Source organism: Python bivittatus, unplaced genomic scaffold (genome assembly GCF_059951505.1).
Source record: "Python bivittatus isolate LINGU-HERP-01145 unplaced genomic scaffold, Pbiv_v1 ctg000080_np1212, whole genome shotgun sequence".
NCBI classification, from domain to species: domain Eukaryota; kingdom Metazoa; phylum Chordata; class Lepidosauria; order Squamata; family Pythonidae; genus Python; species Python bivittatus.
The window spans coordinates 60817897-60838022 of record NW_028277035.1 but is presented as its reverse complement, the minus strand read 5'-3'; the positions used below and the strand labels follow the sequence as shown (position 1 = coordinate 60838022).

Below are 20126 nucleotides of genomic sequence, written 5' to 3'. Positions count from 1 at the left end.
TTAAAGCGGAGGACTGTGTTCCTGGAAGGCTTAGAAATCAAGGATTTGTGCTGGGCTGGATCCAGAATTGGACAGAAAAACAAGTAGGGATTTAAAATACACAGGGTATTTCTAAACAAGGCTCTGATAGCAGAGAAAGAAAATATGATCAGGTTTCATTTGGTATTCTGCAATGCTTTCCCAATGAGTTTCCCCAGTGATGTGGGAAACTCCTTCCCACTACAGAAAATCTGGTGGGGGCGGGGGGAGGTGGAATCTGCATGATGATTTTTTTTGAGAGAGAAGCTGTCTGGCTGGAAATCCCTGAAGTTGAACAATGAGAGACTGAATGTGGGGGTAGTCCAAACAGAGGTAAGGGAGCAGTGGTTACACTATAACATTAGAAAAGCGAAAGTTGCAGAAGTCCAAGAGAAATTAGCACAATGCAAACCTAAGATGATATGGAGGAAGGGCTATACATTTCTTAATGTAAAGGGAGGTATAATATGACATGGTGATGGATTGAATAAAGGGACTCCAAGATAGATTATAATGTAAAATACAAAACTGTAGCCCATAATATTGATGGGCTACACACTGGTTTCATGCTTGGTTTTGTAATTCCATAACAAATGGAAAGCCACAATTTTCCCAACCTGTTATAGATGTACTGAAAGACAATCACAGAAATCTGTGATTTCTGAAAATTACAGAATTTCCATCTGTTGCTTCATGGAAGCCAAGTAGAAGAGTTTGGGACATAAAACATTTTATTTTTGGTCCTATTTCATTATTATATTGCACAGGAAGTACAATGTGAGACAAAACGACACTCCAGTGGGAGAAAGGTAAAAGAATTACACAAGTTTGATTCTGTAGAGATCTCAAAGAGACCTCTGTGATCTTATCTGCTGGGTTTTTTGTTTTTTTGTTTTATTTGTCTGCCCAGAGTTGCCAACTCCAATGCCACAGAATATATTTAGTAAAAGGCTTTTGCAACTGAACACCATTTCTTGCCCCGACAATTCCCTGGAACACATCTGTTTGTGTGTTCTTATCTCTTGATATTTACCTCTTGATCTCTCTGGAGTTGCTTAAACTTTCAGGTCTCACACACTAGACTGGCATATTTGTGCATAAATTCCAACTGCCCTTTCACCCCACCCCATCCCATTTCAGCAATAATATTAACTTAGATTCCTGGAGGAAAAATTCCAGGGATTATTGCCACATCGGTTATGACAATTCCTTCAAACTGAATGGGCAACTGAAACTAGACAGACAGACAGACAGGAATGGTTTCCTTAAGGATTTCTTTATAGAGCCACCAAGGGACTTTGAGGTGACCACAAATGGAGGACTTTGCTTGGTAAAGTGCATAGATTATGAATGTCTTCATGGATATTCCTTTGGACACCGTACAGATTTTGTGGCCTTACAAGTAAACAACCAGGGCAGATCGTGCACAACAGCAACAATGCTAACCTGGATAGTAGCTGGAAATTCAATGCCTGGGAATGTCCTAATTCCCCAGCTAATCTGTTTCACAAGGAGTGATAGGAATAGATAAGAACTGTACAAAATTGTGTAAGCTGTGTTGTACAAATCATCATCATACTGTTCTCTTTTGTAAATATTATTTGTCCTGAATCTCTGAAGACAAGACAGGTTAAAGGCCTAACAAGCACGCGATGTTTTCATCAGCATACCTGATGCAGAGGCTGTTCCCAGGGCTGGCCCTGTCCTTGCCTCAGGCAGCAGTAGGCATTGGAGGAAAGAGTGTGAGGCCCCAGGGCTCTGCCTGGCCCCCTGAGCCGGCCTGCTCAGGTGCAGTGGGAGATTCAGCTCAGGCAAACAAATGTCTTGCAGGCCTCTGTCAATAATTGTTTTCATCAAGTCTGCAACTTCACTTTACCTACTGACCCCATGCCAAGTCATCACAAGCAACAGCAAAGTAGCATTGCTTCCCTAGAACCACCAGATCCCACTGCTGTCGTTTTCATGCACTCCCTGCTGAAAAGACACCGGGCTGGATAATCATGCCCAAGTGATAAAAAGAACCTCTTCCACTGAGCAGCCACAAAGAGTGGCTCCCGTGTTTCCTGAAATCACCTTACAGGGTCGGCCGGGCCCAATGCTTTTGGGGAAAAGAACAGAATGGCAACAAAGGAGACTATCTGGAGACAGGAAGGGAGAGGTTGCCCACAACAGGCTGTAATGGACAATAAAGGTCAAGCTGATTCCACCCACTACAGGCCACCTGTCTTCATTGCCATTTTACACATCTAGCAGCTGCCACTGGAGGTTGCTGGGTAGCACTGGAACAGAGAAGGACAACTTAAGCCTGTGTCATTTGTGGGCTGGTGACAAGATGAAGGCAACAACATGGGAAGAAGGCAGAAAAAAAGACGTCAGGAAACAGATAACACCGTCGTTACTCACACCCATATAAATGAAATAAACATCCCTTGACAAAGCGCTGCACCCTCTTTAATTTCCTGTAACAGTGGGACTTAAAGGAAAAGGGGTACCTGCAGAGAACCGGTTGTATCTTAATCCTCCTTGTTATCTTCATGGACAAGCCTTTTTAATTCCACAGGAACAGGACTGACTAGAAAACACACATAACAAGTGTGCTTTACAGAGGAGCAATTTAAAAAGTATGTGCACATCCCTTGGGAATACGTCCCTTGAGAGGCTAAAGCTAAATATGCCCATCATGTGCCTTACACTGGGAGTGGGGTGTTTGGGCTGACAACCACTTTTGGGCCAAGGCTTACTCCAGGACGTGGGGCCCAGGCCAGCAAATGGGCAAGGCCAAGCTACAAAAGCTCCTTCCTTCCTTCCTTCCATCCATCCATCCAGTTTATAAGTTGCCCAACTCATAAATGACTCTGGGAGGCACAATTACAGTAAAAGCAAGATCCAATGCAATAATAATAATTTTTTAAAAAACAGAAAAAGGTGACAGTCTAGGGACTAAGGTACCTGCCAGACTGATAAAATGTCCATGAAGGCACATACTTTCTACTCCAATGCCTGGGGAAAGGGCCAGGGGTTCAAAACCTGTTTAAAGAACAGCAAGGAAAAAGCAACTGGAATCTCTAGGAGATGTGTTCTAGAAGATCTGCACCGCAACGGAAAAGTTTGGTCATGAATGAACTATGCTTAACATGATCACTCCATATGTGTTTACAATTTTCTAACACATTAAAAGTGACAATCGGATGGCAACTTGGTTTCCAGGGCAAAGTGCAGCCCCAGGTGGGGCCTTAAGCTGTGCATCTTGCTTTAGTTTCTGAATCAAAAGTTTGCCTTGCAAGATATCCTCTTATTTGGCGGGTACCTCAGAAAGTCTTGCTCACCCCTGGATCTCTATGGCAAAGCCGCCCCTCTTAGCTCCACAGCGCCCTCTAGTGCCGTATCACAGCCTTGAGAACAGCTCCAGAAAGAGACATGCTTGCTGCCCCGCGGCATCTGGCATCCTGGCTGCCATCTTTTTAAGAGCTCTTTTCTCCATTTCCTTGCAGGATGTCCGCACTGACGCGAATGTATTAATAGAGAGAGCTAGCATTGGTTTAGAAGAGGACAATCACTGGGTTGCTGTTATTTTTAGACGTATCCTTATGGACTTTTTGCTGAAACAAGAAAAAAAATGAACTTGTGACTTATGGGTTTGATGATTAGAAAGGGTAGACTATGGGATGAACAAAATTATGGTGTAACCTTAGAAAGAGAGGGTAAAATATAAATGTACTTGTAACTGCTGTTAAGAAGATCAGAAGCTGCTTCTTTATAACTTTTCCTTTCTTTTTTTCTTTTCTTTCTCTTTTCTGTTTCTTTGCACTTTTTTCACTTACTACTTTTCCTTAATTTCCTTACTTTTTTTTAAATTTGTGTTGTTTTTATTTTAAAATTTCTTTAAATATGTATATACACATACATATTATACTGCACACTAACAGTGAAGGCCTTGGAAAAGATATTCAAATGCCATGATGTGTTTATACTTACAAATATCAGAATCGTGCATGCAGTGATTTTCCCTCTGACAGTCTATGGAAGTAAAAGCTGGACTGTGAAGAAGCAAGATAGAAAGAGTATTGATGCTGTGGAGTCCTTGGTGTTCTCTGAGATTGGTTGTTTGATTGTAGATGTTTCATTACCCAACTAGGTAACATCATCAGTGCTAGTGGGTGTGAAGTTTGCTCCCTGTTTATATACAGTAGCTTGCCCTGCCAGTGTTGGTGGGCATGTGGTTTTCTCCTTGGTAGTTCCTTGATTAGAGTATTGTTTTCTGCGAGTATTGATACTTTTGAGCTTTATTGTTGGAGAAGACTCCTGAGAATATCATGGATAGCCAAGAAAACAAATGGATCATTCAATCAACCCAGAGTTCTCAGTTGAGGCAAATGATGAGGCTCAAATTATCCTACTTTGGACACATTATCCAAAGACCTAACTCTCTGGAGAAGTCTGTAATGCTGGGAAAGGTAGAAGGAAAGAGAAGGAGAGGATGACCAGCAACAAGATGGATGTACTCAGTTACAGCAGCAATGAATGCATCATTGGGAGAGCTGAAGGACAAGGCTGGGGGCAGATCATTCTTCAGAGGTCTATCTACGTGGTCTCTAACAGTCAACACCAACTTGATGGCACATAATCAAGAAGACAGGGAAAAGTAACATTGTGCCTTTCAGTGGTGACCATAGCAAGCCATGTTGACATCAAAATAATGGTATGTGCATCATGATGCATTCATGAAAGTGGCCCAATTATGTAATGACTTCTGACACATGGATTCTGCCAGGCACTTGGGAGGATGGTACAACAGTAGCAGCCCCAGCTTCAGCATCACAAGCAAGGAATTACATCTGGCCACCTGTCCTTGCAACAGCTAGGGTCTCCCAGTATACAACTGCCACACCACTTCTCCTGCCCTGGCCTTGGGACTGATGCAGAATACAAAACCTAGCTGGCCAGATCTCTGTGAGATCTTCTTCATCACATAAATAAATAAGGAAAAGAGATGTGATGTGCCACCTATGTTTTACACTCTCAAAGCAAACTTTAGGTTCCTGCTATTTCCGAATTCCAGTTTGTCTCCAGACACACAGGCCCGGATTAACATTGCCTTTGTTGATATCTCAGAACACAAGGCCTATCAGTTGCAAACAGAGGATCCTTGGATAACCTTTTGTATTTGCAACTTCTTCTTTTTAAGTCTTTTTTAAGTCAGCTGAGATTCTATTCAAAGTTTCTACACAGTCATATTCTACACAGTCATGTTTTTAGACATTATTAGATAACAAACCACAGACTGTGCTTGGAAAGTTTCCATTGCTATAGGTGCACAATCTACAGTAATTCAACAATGTATGGGAGCCTTTTCATTTCTAAGGCTCTGCTGTGTTAGTATTTTTTCCAAGGGTGACTTCATTTCTATGAATGCAGGCCAATGAAATACTACAATCATCCATTGCATTTAGCCTGCGGGCTAACACCCCACACCAATCCGTAAGGATAACATGACAGGAGAAATAAACAGGTGAAAAAGGATCGTATGCATTTTACTATTTGTGTCTTTTGTGTGAGTGCAAGATATCTCTAACACTGCAATTATAGGTGAAGTTGGAGGTCACATCCCTTCTTCCCCTTCGTTATGGTGATTACATGAATACTTTTGGAGATATGCAGGAATGCAGGTTGCTTCATATGGAGAATTTTGCCTCTGACGGTTTATTTCTTTTGTGTCAGGCTCCACTCTTGGTGACTTCATGAACATAACCATGTAACTTCCTTGGCATCAGCACAAAAACAGATTGCCATTGCCTTCTCCTGGGAAGTTTTGACTGGACTACAAACTTGGCACTTCCTGGTGTCTTCCATCCAAATACTAACCAAGAATAGCTCAGCTTAACTTTTTGAGATTGGCCAGGTTTGGCTGAGTCTGGAGTCTAGTGGCCTTCAATTAATTCTATTTTATTTCTCCCTCCATGGAGGAGTCCAATGAATCCATAGCTTTCATTTCTTCTTCAACTGTGCTGCTGTTTCAAGTCATTTTTTGCTTGTTTTTCTCTTTTGTTTTAAGTCTAGTAAATGCACGTGCCCTTCTGATTGCATTTTAAAAATAAGGATGGGGGTGGGTGGAATATCCATAACAGTTGTGTAGAAAAGGGAGAAAAATATCAACAGGTGCCATATATTCTAAATACTGGCTGGATTCACACAACACACAAAACATAATTGCTCTGCCCACTGATTGTCCTTTGTTGTAGTTCTGAGATAATAAAAGCAAAGAGCTGGTGGAGCAACCTTGGAGATTCTTGGGAATGCTCTTACAGGGGTGTAGGTCCATCCCATCCCTGGTACAGTGCAAGAATAAATAAAGCTTTGTTTTAGCGAATGGATTATCCAAACATTTGTAATTCTCTCCTCAGGCATTCATGTAGAGGAGAACAAGCAGTGTTTAAATAAAAATTAAACTGTAGCAGTGCTGTTTTGTGTCAGACAAGTGGAAAAAATGCTCCCCAAGTAATTCTTGAGGTATTGAAGCTGACGTTGCATCTGTCAATCTTTCTTGGGGAAAAAATGGTAGCATCCTTGACTGCAATGAAAAGATGACTTTGAGCTTTAATCTGCCTCAAGAAAAGAAGTCAGAAAATGATTCTTATTGGTTAGACTCACACAACATGCTAAACCCCGGTTAATCAAGCCCAGTTCCCAGGTTCATGTAACATGCTGTGCCCAAACCGCCATACTATGGTGGAATGAATTGGCATCATTCACACATTATAATAAAACAATGATTGGATTCCCACAAAGCATTGGACCACAATCTACTGAACATACTTTTAGCATAGTTTAGCATGTTGTGAAAACTCAACCACTATGTGTGAAACAACAATCTGAATCTGCATCTAAGAGTTCTCTGGCAATTCTGCAGTATCCTCCTCCTTATTGCTCAGCCATTTGAGGCAATTCTCCAATGGACTGCTTTAACCAGAATGTTTCATGCTGGTATTTATGGAATATTATGCAGTTGAGAGAAATGTAACCCCCCATCCCCAAGATTCCCCATAAATCCAAAGGCAATTGATGAAGGAAATGGTAAACTAGGGAGTGAAGCTAAGGGAGGTATTAGATCGATGGGGTTTTTGACCTCTCATAATAAAGATAAGCTTTTGCTCCTTCTGATGGTTTCTTACCTTCAGGTGGGGTGGTGGTGGTGATGGCAGCTATGAATGTATACAGGGCTTCCATATCCAGCTGCAAACTCTGAGGGATGACTAGTGGCAGTGAAGAAGTCCTCTAGGAGTCATCTGGATGTTTACAGCATGGACAACGTAAGTCTGTTTTTCTGTTCTGGAGAGATCTGCTTTGTGTAATCACTTCCTGCTGCCCTTTGGTGACAAATGAGACTGTTTGGTATAAAAAATAGGCAAACAGCTGGAAGGGAAAAGGAGGCTCATGTTATTCCAGGTGAAGATGGTGCTTTGTGACTGACCGGCTGACAGCAGTGCAGTGTATTAGAAAAACCTGCCTTAGAACTTAAGAGAAGAAAAAGCATAATATTGGATGTGTGTAGCACTGCTCAAGCACAATGCAGCATTATAGAATTCTTTGGCTGTGTTAGCAAGAGGAGCTGATATTAAAAGATCAGGAGGAGGAAATGAGGGAGGGAACAGGAGAAATGAACCACCCAAGAAATGCAGTTAAAGGAAGGAGAGATAAGGAAAAAGCCTGGGCAGGATGGACATGGCACTTCAGATGGGTTAGAAAGAACCATTTTAGGAAGCAGTGGAGGCTGCTGTTATTGTTACTGTTCTTTTCTTATAAAGGCTGCCAGACCTGGGCTGCAAAAAATCCATACATGGTTTTGCCACCACAGTTTGCAAACCATAATTTTATTTATTTATTTATTTAATAGACTTGTCCCCGCCCTTCTCCCCACAATGGGGGACTCTGGGCGGCTTACAACAAATTAAAATCAAAATACATAATTAAAAGTTATAAAAACCAGACATTACAAAGATAAAAAGGCTAAAAAATCCAAGAGGCCGATAGGGGCCACACCAGGCTGCTAAGGGGCCAGCCAACCCCATTTCTGATATCCTCCCTCCCCGCCCCAGGCCAGATGGCAGAGCCAGGTCTTCAAATCCCTCCAAAAGGCCTGGAGTGAGGGGGCCTGTCTCACTTCCAGGGGCAAGATGTTCCAAAGGGTGGGGGCTACAGCAGAGAAGGCCCGCCTTCTGGACCCCGCTAATCGAAGTTCTTTTACTGTGGGGATCCGGAGCATGCCCTCTCTGTGAGATCGGGTGGGACGGGTTGAAATCATGGGGGCAAGGCAGTCCTTCAGGTAACCTGGCCCCATGCCATGTAGGGTTTACATTACATGCCATGTAATTGCTGGACTTGCACGTGACATGAAACCACAAGAAACAAACCATATTATGGCCCAGCATTTATTTATTATTGCCATAGCCTGCCTTTCTTCTAGAAGCTTGGATGAAGCTACATGAAGATCTTCCTTCATGTTTACCCCCAAAACAGCACTTCAGTGAGGCAGTTTGGAGTGAGAAAACATCTGGCCCAAAATCACCAGTGAAGGGTTATGGCTGAGGGTACTTGAATCCAGGTCTCCCTGGTTCTAGACTTACATCCAAACCACTACATCACACTGGCTCTCAGCATCAAGCATGAACCTAGGTATTTGTATATGTAGTACCATGAAACAAACCGATGCTTGAATAAGTTAATAAAAAGGAGAAGAAAGGATTATGAATACTCACAAGAGAAGAGAAATCTAGTGTGCTCACAAAGCACATCAGAGTCACCAAGTGAGCACCAAGATAAGGCAATCTTTCAGCATCTAAATGCTCTCCCCTCAGAGCAAGCTGGGAGTCTGAGGTTTGCTTGTATGGTGTAACTGCTTTATCATGATTTGATTAGCAGTTTTGCTAATAAGAGAACTCCTAAAATAAGTCATATGGATTCACTTGACACCCTGTGCTAAACCACAGTAGCTCTTTCTTGCATTTTAGTGGTAAATTGGAGAAAAGGGAGCTGACCCCCAAACCATCCAGTGTTTGGGTAGAATGTTGCTTTTCTTCTCAGACTGTTTGCCTCACAAGGGGGACTGGTGAATCTCATCGGGAGCTAGGAAGGCAAATCTCATCCCTTACCTGCTCTCCTCCAACTTGAAGAAGGCTGATCTGGAGGAAGTTATCTAGAGGTAGTTTTGGGGGCAACTATCCAGCCAATCATACAGGCTGGATATTAGGAGAGCTGCAGTCCAACACATATGTCATGGATGACTGTTCTAGGCCATAAAACTATCTCAAGACAACAATGATTCCTACGTGTGTTATATCTGTTGTTCTCCAAAAGTGCCCCAAAGTTTCTCCTGACTCATGTTATAGTCACCCAGTGTCATACAAAAATGCACTGATTGCTCTTGTGCACACCCACGCATGTGCTTCACTCACCCAGCCAGGCATTTATGTTTGGCAAGCTGAAATAGCTGGGGGAGGGGTGGTAGAGCTTAGCTATCGGATGCTTGTTTTTTTTATCAATACATTTGCTGAATATCAAGCTTACTGAAAGTTGAGGTATAGCATTTTCAGACAATAATTGTGGCTTGGAATATACTGTAATTTACTGAGTTTGATAATGACTATATTTACTTGAAAATGGCAAGTATCACAGATCTCTTTATGCTAAAATCACATGAGTAGAAGCTCATCTTAAAATCACTTGTAAAACTTCCAATATTGTTCATGTATATGCATCAGTGTACTACTAGATGCAGATGAACATTATGTAATCTGAAGCTATCTTTGATTACGCATATTACTATGCAGTTATGTGCGGAAGAAACTGCTCTGTGCATTAAAGGTATGTGTACTTCTTCCCTCAGTCGTTCTGTCAAGAAAATGCACTGACTGCCTTAATTAGAGAAAGTTAGAAATCTCAGCTAATACAGCTTATTTAAGAAAAACAGTTGGCTCTTGTTCCTTCTTTGCCCCCTACTAATGATAAAATCTCACGTCCAAAAAATGTTGGTCCACCACAGAAATGGAAGAATGCAGTCAAAGATATATTGATGACTATTATGCTGGCAGCAGATACATTTGCACGAACAAGTTCTGCCAACTTTTATCAGTCCACACTTCAGTTACATAAATATTGCATTTGAAGATATCTTTGTGGCGATTCATTATTGGTATACATGTGCATGTAATCAATTGGTGCATGAAACTCACTGGTGGAACACACTTACAAGCAAAACGTTTTGGGAGACCAAAAAGGAACATGAGCCAAACAATCTACAATTCTGTTCAGGAGATCTGTGTCTGTCTGATCTTCTTGCTCTTTACTGAGAGCGGGATCAGCGCCTAAGTCAATTCCTGGCAGCAACCATATGCGGATGGGATGGATAAAGCAAAAGCTGCAGACCTAAACTCACTGGGGGCAATTCTGCATCCTAAGCTACTTGCCTCCCGTGCTGCTTCCTGCTGTCTCTTAAACCAACTTCAGACATTCTAGTCTGGGGCTGCCACTAGATCTAAACTAAGTCCAAGAGACCATCCACTCTGCAGGGCTTAAGGCAGCTCCAGTCAGGAAACAGCAGTTTTTAATTTAGGCTGGAAGACCCAGGCAGGAGGTGTATTTGTGATGGGCTGGGCGTGGGTAGAGGATGATGTCCTGTGTTCCTGCACACAGGAAGTGCTGGGTGTCCCATGCTGGCAATGGGACAAGCATAAAGTCCAGATCTGCCCTTTGTCTTATGTCCCTTCCACGTTGCTGGCCTTTCTTTGGCTTAGACATGCTTACTTGTGGGGAGTGTAGATTGGACAGTTGCTGGGAGCCGGGCAGCATATAAATTCAATTGATGATGATGACGACGACGACGATGATGATGGTTGGTTGCACAGCCAGCCAGATGTTTAGACTGGATTTGGCATTTTTATTCACCTATTGAGTCCTTCCCAAGGACTTGGGATAGGCAGATGTTGTTGTTTAATAACATTAAAGGTATCATCGCAGGATAAGCTGTTCCAAATAAAGTTGCCTTTTGCAATAGACTGATGGTGATTTTGTCAATGCTGATGGCATTCAAGTGGTGCTCCAGATGTTTTGGGATTGCACCCAAGGCACCTATAACTATTAGTACTATCTTCACTTTCTTTTGCCAGTCGTTCTATTTCTATTTGCAGGTCTTTGTATTTTGTGATTTTCTCCAGTTCTTTCTCTTCTATTCTGCTGTCTCCAGGTATTGCAATGTCCACTATCCAGACTTTTTTGTCTTTCTTATCAACAGTTGTTAAGTCTGGGGTGTTGTGTGGCAGGTGCTTGTCTATTTGAATTCTAAAGTCCCAGAGCACTTTACCTTCTTCATTTTCTATTACTTGGTGTGTTTTGTGGTCCCACCAGTTCTTGCTTGCAGGCAAATGGTATTTCTTGCAGATATTCCAATGCACCATTGTTGATACTTTGTCATGCCATTGTTTGTAGTCAGTCTGTGCGATCTTCTTGCAGCATCTAACTAGGTGGCCCACTGTTTCTTCAGCTTCTTTGAAGGAGTGTCATTTGCTGTCTGATGCTGTCTTCTCAATTCTAGCTTTATATGCATTTATTCTTAAGGCTTGGTCTTGTGCAGCCAGAATTAGCCCCTCTGTCTCTTTCTTCAACCTGCCTGCTCTTAGCCATTGCCAGGTTTTGTTGTTATCTGCTTAGCTTGCTAGTTTTTTTGTGTACTGAGCATTTAATACTATGTCTTGCCATGTCTCGTTCCTATTCTTCATTTGGTCTTTCTTATAGGCCAGTTTGGTCTCTTTGATATTCAGTAAGCCTTCATGGTGTACCAGCTTCAATGGATCTTCTTCACTGTCCTTCAGATATCCTTCCAATGCCCTTTTTTTTCTTCAATTGTCTGGTGTACTTGCAACATTCCATGCCCACCTATGCTCCTTGGTAAACAGAGTCTGTCAACATTGATGTGTGGATGAAGGGCATGATTCATTGTCATTATTTTTCTGGTCTTCCTATCCAGGGCTTTTAGTTCAGCTTGAGTCCAGTCCACTATTCCAGCTGTATATCTAATGACTAGAATTGCCCAGGTGTTAATTGCCTTGATGGTATTTCCGCCACTGAGTTTGTACTTTAAGATCTTCTTCACTCTTCTGATGTATTTACTGCTAACCTTCTTCTTGACTTCAGTGAGCTTGATGTTGTCAGCCTGAAGAATGCCCAGGTATTTGTAGTGATCTTCTTCATCCAGGCTCTTGATGTTATTTCTATAAGGCATCTTGATTCCTTCAGTTTTCACAGTTTTTTCCCTGTTGATGTTAAGGGTGGAACATTTGTCCAGTCCAAACTCCATTGCAATATCTTGGCTGTATGTAGTGATTTATAGTGCCTCCATAGTGTCACCCAGCTACCACTGAGATGATATAAAGCCTGTCCTCATTACTGATTTCAATGTAGTGCTGGCTGGATGACTTAGAAGTCACTATATGGACTCATCCATATAGTGGATGGCCACAAGTCCTTAAGTCAGAAGTATAGTGGCATGCACTGTGCAGCCCCCATTGCTAATCCTAGTTCTGCAACCAAAGAGGGGCTAGTGAAGGAAGTCCTGTTATCATACCTATTGAGGGCCAAGTTCCCATAAGATGGCAATGCCATCTTATGGGACCCAGGAGTGTGCCTTGTCTGTCACGTACCTGCCCTCCAGAGCAGCATTGCCCTAGAGCAGTGTTTCTCAACCTTGGCAACTTTAGGATGTGTTGACTCCTTGCTGGCTGGGGAATTCTGCCCTAGAGGTTGGAATAGCCCCAACCATGCTTTTCTTCATGGGCTTTTCCCCCAGGCCTTTGGTAAGGGTACAGTGAGTATCCACAGTGAATTTATTGCCTGTTTAAATCAGTACTTGGGTTTCAGCACATGCTCAGAGTTCATTATATAAAATATAGGTGGAAAGATATTACATGGATTTCCTTCATGGAAGTTGATAGGCAGGTCCTTCTTGCTGTTTTTTCCCCTTTTACTCTCCCCCTTTTCTGAACACTATCCTCAATTTTATAGAATCCTGTACAGAAGAGAGGTGTAAGCCAGTCTCTTTGGAAAGTCTGGAGGCCTTTTCCTCCTCTGACCTGAAGTTCGTTCTCATTCTCGTTCTCGTTCTCGTTCGTTCTCTCTCTCTCTCTCTCTCTCTCTCTCTCCCTCCCTCCCTACCTACCTACCCACCCTAGAGTTGCTAGAAAACTATACTGGCATGACATTTGCTCTCTCCATTGCCAGTACCTATCCTGGCTCAATTTCAAGACACTGCAGTCATCTGACTTTCCTCCAATATAATGGATGGCCAAGACTGACAGATGCTATATATCTTGAGGCTGCCGTATAATGTGTCATAATAAAGGGAAATATGACTCAGCTATACCTGTATTAGGTATAGCTGAGGATGACTTAAGCTTGTCTATCTCATGACTGGGGAGGAGATGAAAACAATATCATGGACAAACAGCAAAAAACCAGCATGTTTGTAATATGGTTAGGTAGAAGTAGGAAAGGCCCTGACTACTGCTTTATCCATTCCAGCAAAATCTTCCCTGATGGCCCAGCTGTAGCCAATCAGACACTCTCTAATAGCTAAACTCATACCTTTAATGACTCTTGGTAGAACGATAAAGGTGCAGAGCAGTTTTCCTTAGTGGTGCCATTGTATAAATAGGATTGAAGAATTGATGCCTTTGAACTGTGGTGCTGGAGAAGACTCTTGAGAGTCCCCTGGACTGCTAGGAGGTCAAACCAGTCAATCTTAAAGGAAATCAACCCTGATTGCTCATTGGATCAATAATGAAGCTCAAGCTCAGATACTTTGGTCACCTAATGTGAAGAGAGGACTCTTTGGAGAAGACCCTGATGCTGGGAAAGATTGAAGGCAAAAGGAGAAGAGGACGGCAGAGGATGAGATGGTTAGATAGCATCACTGAAGCAATGAGCATGAAACTGAGCCAACTCAGGGAGGCAGTGAAGGACCGGAAGGCCTGGCGCAATATGGTTCATGGGGTCACGAAGAGTCGGACACGACTTAACAAAACAACAACAACAATAATAAATAGGATTACACAGGAGAGACTTTGGGAGAAGTTGAATACCATTTATTAAAGTGTCTCGGCATGGAATCAACTTACCTGATTTTTGCAGGGCACTGTTGTGACACACCAAAATCTTGGGGGTTGTCCCATGTTACTATGAAGAAGTTTGCTCTGGAATCTATTCCCTAACTCCAGCAGACACACTTCCTGTTGGGAGCAATTACTTGGCCCACCTAAATATGGTGCAAGGGCACCCAAAGCTTTAAGTAAGCCATCACCAGTTCAAACCAGACAGCTGCCTTGGGATGAGACCTAATCAGTATTTGGCAAAAGCAACACCGATATGCCCAAATAAGCCCTCAGCCAAAGAACATTTGAAAAAGAAAATCTTTCCAACAATGTGGCTGCTCACAAGTTGGCATGAAAAAAAAAGTGGGGAATATGAAATTTGTTGTTCCCTCCCAAAGGTTGAAAGAACACCAGTTTGTATAAAATCAAGATGCATGATCACTGAGCCGTATTTAAACCAGATTTCAAGTAGGGGACCATTCTCTGACAATCTATCAAATGAAATCAACCCACTTTCCTTGGGGAAAGGAATCAGGGCATGACTATGTTCACATGCATACTTTATTCATGCCACGTAAAGATTTAGGAGAAGCTTTCTTATAACATGCTAAATTTGGTTAGGATGTGTGTGTGTGTGTGTGTGTGTGTGTGTTAAGAAGTTGCATGAACCCAGCTGTTTTGGTTACTTTATGCTTAAATGCATTTGCAAACCTAGAAAATTCAGTAACTGGGTTAAGAATATTGTTTGAATGCAACCTCGGTTTGATTGAAATTAGAATATAAGTTCAGTCTCTCTTAACTTTGCCTTTATACTTGATGTATTGTGTACTCCTAATCATATTTAGCTTGGAGTATCTCCCACACTTTCCACCATAGCTCATCCTTATGAAGGTTTAGGATTGCAGTCTAATATATATAGCACATGACATGTCCCAGCAAAAGATTGTCCACTCATATGGTAACTTCTTGGTAACAGTGCACTTTGAATTGCAATCTTCAGTTTCCAGTTGCTAGAGAGAAACAAGAAAAAAGAACCTGGTGAATTATTGATGGACATCTTTGTGTAGCAGTCACTCAGACATTACTTACTGTTTCCAGTTCTCTGCAGAACATTATAAGATCAATGGACAGTTCATTCCAGAGATAATCTCTGTATTGTCATATAGTTAGAAGAAAACTGATATTCTCATTACTTTATCTTTTGTTCTGTTATTCTTAAACTCTTAAAAGAAGGAACTGTGACTTCTTACAGTGTACTTCACCTGTGAACATTATATGAGTGTCTGATAACCCTTGTGTACTCAGGTCCCTCTGTTTGCTTGTAGATTCACCTCAAAAATCCTGCATTTCCAGCCAGCCCCGTATGCCCTGAAAGAAACATGCTTCTGAGATTGGTCTGGTCTCCCCTCCTTTTGTGCTAATCATGGCAGGTAGGGTTGTTCAGTAGCATTGGTGTTCCCAGACGAACCCTCCAGCTCTCAAGGGTGAAATATCAGCATGTGACATCCAAAGGAGAGGGCCTGAAACTCTTGACCCAGCTCCTTCTGTCGAATGCCATCTCAAATGACAGAGACAGATGCAGGGAATCATCACATCTGTTGCCCTGCCACTGCACCTTCAGCTGGACCTACTGAAGACATATGGGACAGAAATCAGAGATCATGATTCTCATTTAGGTGACAGTCCCCTTGCAATCTACCTTGCAATAAGACTCCATTAATTCAGTGAGGTATGCTTCTTAGAACTGTACCGGATTGTGCTATTACTCTTCACTTTCAAAAAATAGCTTCCAAATTATACTCGGGCATAGGGTAGGGATCCAGATCTCTTTAGATATTGTGGAGCTCAGGGCAAATCACAAAACAACACAGATTGATTGCATCCACAGCACTCTGGCCAAGTGAACTTTGAGCCTTGGAGGTAGAGTAGTGCAGAGGTGAGCCCATTGTCTCTCACACAGGGCACTGGTTCAGGAAAGGCCACCTTAAGGCATCCAATACACCTGTGAATAGGGCAAAAGTCTCCACAGCAAAGGGCAGCAAAATTGGGGCTCTTGATTCACTGTCCTTAGAGTTTATAGGCCAGATTTCTGCAATTCTCTCGAATTCAAGACTTTCCAAGTGAGAGTAGCGAAACAGCCACATTCCAAACTGTTTTTTCTTCCACTCCTTATATGGCTATTACTAAACAGAGTCTCACTTTCAAACATAATTTTCTGGGTGAGCCTTTTTACATAACAAGTGAAAAAGCATGCAATTTCTAATTTAATGCACAAGCTCAGGTCCTTTAGGGAAACCCGATTGGGGGAAAGCAGAAATTCCTCTAGCTCACTCTTCTGAAATTAGAGAACAAATAAGGTCAAGAAGACTATGTGCAGACTCAGGATGTACGAGACCTTTAGACTGTCCCAGGTCACAGCCAGTTTAGAGGGCAGGCAGAGGCTTTGGTTCAGCTAGAGATGGTGGCAGCTGAAGCAGAAATACACAATGTTCAGAACAAATGACTGTGACATGTTTGCAGTGCAATTTGGGAATTGGACTCACACAATATATTTAACTTGGATAATGAATTAACTTACCTTCTGAGTTTGCACAATACGTTGGGCCACAAAGTAACCAAACTGGTGGGCTTTGCCCAGCATGCAAATTATCAGAAGAAATAATCAAGGTTAAAGCAACCAAGCTTAGTGTGTTTTGCAGATCCAGCTGCTAGGTCCTTAATTAAATTTGTGAAAACCCAGCCAAGCATCTTAAAAGATTGTTGAACAAGCCTTAGACTGAAAGACAGTAGTTTGACCTCTGTTTATATCCACATTCTTCTGCTACTAGGTCCATCCAACTTCATTCTTGCCTGGAATAAAAAGTTTCACAAACTATAGCCCTATTTGGATAGTCATTATACTATAATGTCCACGTATTATGATTGAGTTCATATATTTTACTAAACTACAGTTTGTTTTAACCATATTTTGTTTTAGAATTGCAACAGAATAGCAACAGAGTAGCAAAGTAATAATGGTTTGCTTTGCCAAATCTTGGTGTGTTTTAGCAGGTCTTGTCTTGCATCTTGCGGAGTAATTCAAATCATGTGTAAAATAAACAAGTAAGGAATAAACCAGGAAATCACAAACCATGCACCCTTATTTGCATATCACCTGGAGGCACAGATGCAACAATAAGCCAACAACAAGCCATGCTTTCAAAATATACTTCATTCCTTAAAACAATCATAGTTTATTCACAAACTGTTTACATATCACACTAAGCCAAAAATAAACAAATCACACTATGTTTGAACATTGTATCATAACACAAGCTCCTGAAATACCTTCACCTGACACACTTCTTCCAGCATGAACACAAGAAGCAGATCAAAAGTTTTACTTCTGCATAACCATAGTATATCGTTATATCAAAACCAGACAAGCTCAAGTTAACCTTAACTGTGATTTAATGAAATAAGCCAACTCCAAAACATGATTTGTATAATTGTCTTATTTCTCTAAATGAGGAATATAAGACATCTGGCCTTCCTATTAATAAGGACCTATAAAGGAATCCAATAACATCTATGAATAAAACCATACTAAAACAGCAAAAACTCAAGCAGTCCTTAGAAGTTGAATAAAATCATCTTCGGTTTGCACCAAAACCCCATAAAGAGCCATGGGAACCATTCGTGGAAGAAAAGAGCCTTTCTTAGTAGACCTCACTGCTTGACTTCACTCAGCATGGGCACATGGAACAGAACTTCTAAGAAACATCTTAAAATGTGGAAAGGTAAAAAGTAGAGCTGCGCAGCCTTCCAGATCCAATTCCTACTGTTTGTCTCCAACACTTTAAAGCCCTTCACAGCTGTCGTGCAATCTCAAGGGAAAAAGATGCATACAGCTGCTGTAAGAAGATCCCAGCAGGTACTTCATTTATGTTCCCACATGCTATGAAGCACCTTTTTGGAACTAAATCTGAAGCATCACACACCCTGGCTTTCTTTTACATAACCTGATCCTAATTTCTTAAAGATTGGTGGACAAGATTTCAGGAGAACAGTTCTCAGGGACTCCAGCAGAAGCTGAGAAGGTAGTTGTGGATAGAATCTTGCTCCTTTATTGTGAGTCATTGCTTGGGATGAGCCATGCAAGAGTCCTCCTGCACTTCCTCTATCTTCTGAGGCAGGGAGAGGAACTTATATCATTTTTTATATTGCTAAATAACAACAGCAGCCAGTGACATCAGATAACAGGAGAGGTAATTTAACAGTTATCTGCTTCTGCTCTTGACTTCAGAGAAGAGCAAAAGGGAACATGTTAGACAAGCACCTGGAGATGAAGAGGTCATCCTTAAGTATTGGTATGCCTGAATATTGACTTTCTCAAGACACTCCCCCAAAAAACATGAGACATTTGGATTAAGCTGGAAGTGAATAGAACACGTTCCGTGGTAGATGTCTGGAGCAAGCCACAATGACATCATTCATGGCACAAATGACACAGCTTATATCGTTACCATGATGTATGAGATATCTCGGGCTCCCCCGTGATTTTCTTATCCATCCTCATAGCAATAAACATTGAACTGAAGCATCTATCGTAAGGAGGTTAGCAAATGTTTAGATTAGCCATTTCCCAGCTCACTACCCTTAGAATGCAACATACATTATCCACAGCCAGCAGAGCTTAGTGTGTTCCATCTAGTGGCTGTTACATACAACACACACTGATCATGCATCCATATTTTACATGTTCAAAATATTTATTCTGCAAATGTATATAACCACTCCTCTTAATCAAATAAGTGGGTAGCTAAAAAGGCATCAAAACAAAAACATACATATAAAACAGTAAAAAGAACAATAAAATACGCCAGGTATGAACAATTCTCAGTCAGCATCTTGCTTGTTCAAAAAAAGGAGTACAGCTAAAAGTGGATCTCAAAAGACTTGGGTGGAAATGACAGATCCTCTCCAAAAGTGGCTCTGAACTGTCATTTTAATTTAAAAGGAGGAGAAATGACCAAATATGTGGAACATAATCCTATTAATTGTCTTTATCATTTTTGTCCTGGCTCTACCTACTTTTTCAGGCAAGGTCCTGACACACTACTCAAAGGCCAGATGTGACCTGCAGATTTTTTAAAAATGCTACATACCTCTAATCTAGGAGAATGAGCTTTGCTCTCTGTGTGTTCAACAAAAACTCTCTTTCAGGAAGCTGGTCTTTCACACCTTGATCTTTACTGCACTTACACTTTTTTTCATCCTTCATCCCAAAGATACCAGGCTGTAAATAATTAGCTGGTGGAGTGGCGGTGTAATTATCCAGGAGCAAAGAGCAGGGAGAGTTTTGCCTTTTAAGGGAAGGCAAGCAAGTCACCTACATTTCTTCCCTTTTCCAGCTCTCTAAATGGCCAACCTGCCTGGGAAAAGGACTGAGCAAAGTCTGCTCACAGTGATCTCTTGGATGCTTTTGTTTCTTCTTGAGCAATCCAGTTCTTGCTACCAGTCTGGCTAGATTTTGCTTCAATAGAAGAGAATATCTGTAGCTCAGGGTGAACTGTTGGGCTCTAACTGCTCTCTGAGCTTGGTGGTTTTCTTGCAGAGAGAACCAAGAGCCCAACAGACTTTGTGTTCTAAGGCAGCTTTCCCCAACCTATTTCCTGCATTGGAAAGAAATCTTACCAAGTTCATTTCCAAGCCGGGAATAAAAATGCGCAGGCAGTTGCTTGAAAAAGGGGTGAAGTTTATTTGTGAGAACAAATGTACAGAGCCAGTTGTTGAGGCGGCCACAGTGAACCTTCCCCTTTAAGCCCTTTATATAGAGAAATCTTGCTATAGGGAATGGTAACCTCCTAGGGGGAAAGGATCCCTCCTTATTTAATCCAAGAGATCTCCTGTTAAACCTCAGCTAGGAAGGAATGCTATTAGCTTGGCGTCTCGCTGCATTTTAATCTATGTATTCGGCCTATTTTAATGGAA

The 20126-nt window shown here is 41.7% G+C and overlaps 1 long non-coding RNA gene across 1 annotated transcript; it reads right to left on the bottom strand.

Moving 5' to 3' along the window:
- Positions 1 to 597: 597 nt before the first annotated feature.
- Positions 598 to 7365, bottom strand: LOC148216722 (uncharacterized). Its single transcript, XR_015794898.1, has 3 exons — positions 7188 to 7365; positions 3994 to 6617; positions 598 to 3617 (listed from the first exon to the last, which is right to left on the bottom strand). It is a non-coding gene; the product is annotated as an uncharacterized LOC148216722 (long non-coding RNA).
- Positions 7366 to 20126: the final 12761 nt, after the last annotated feature.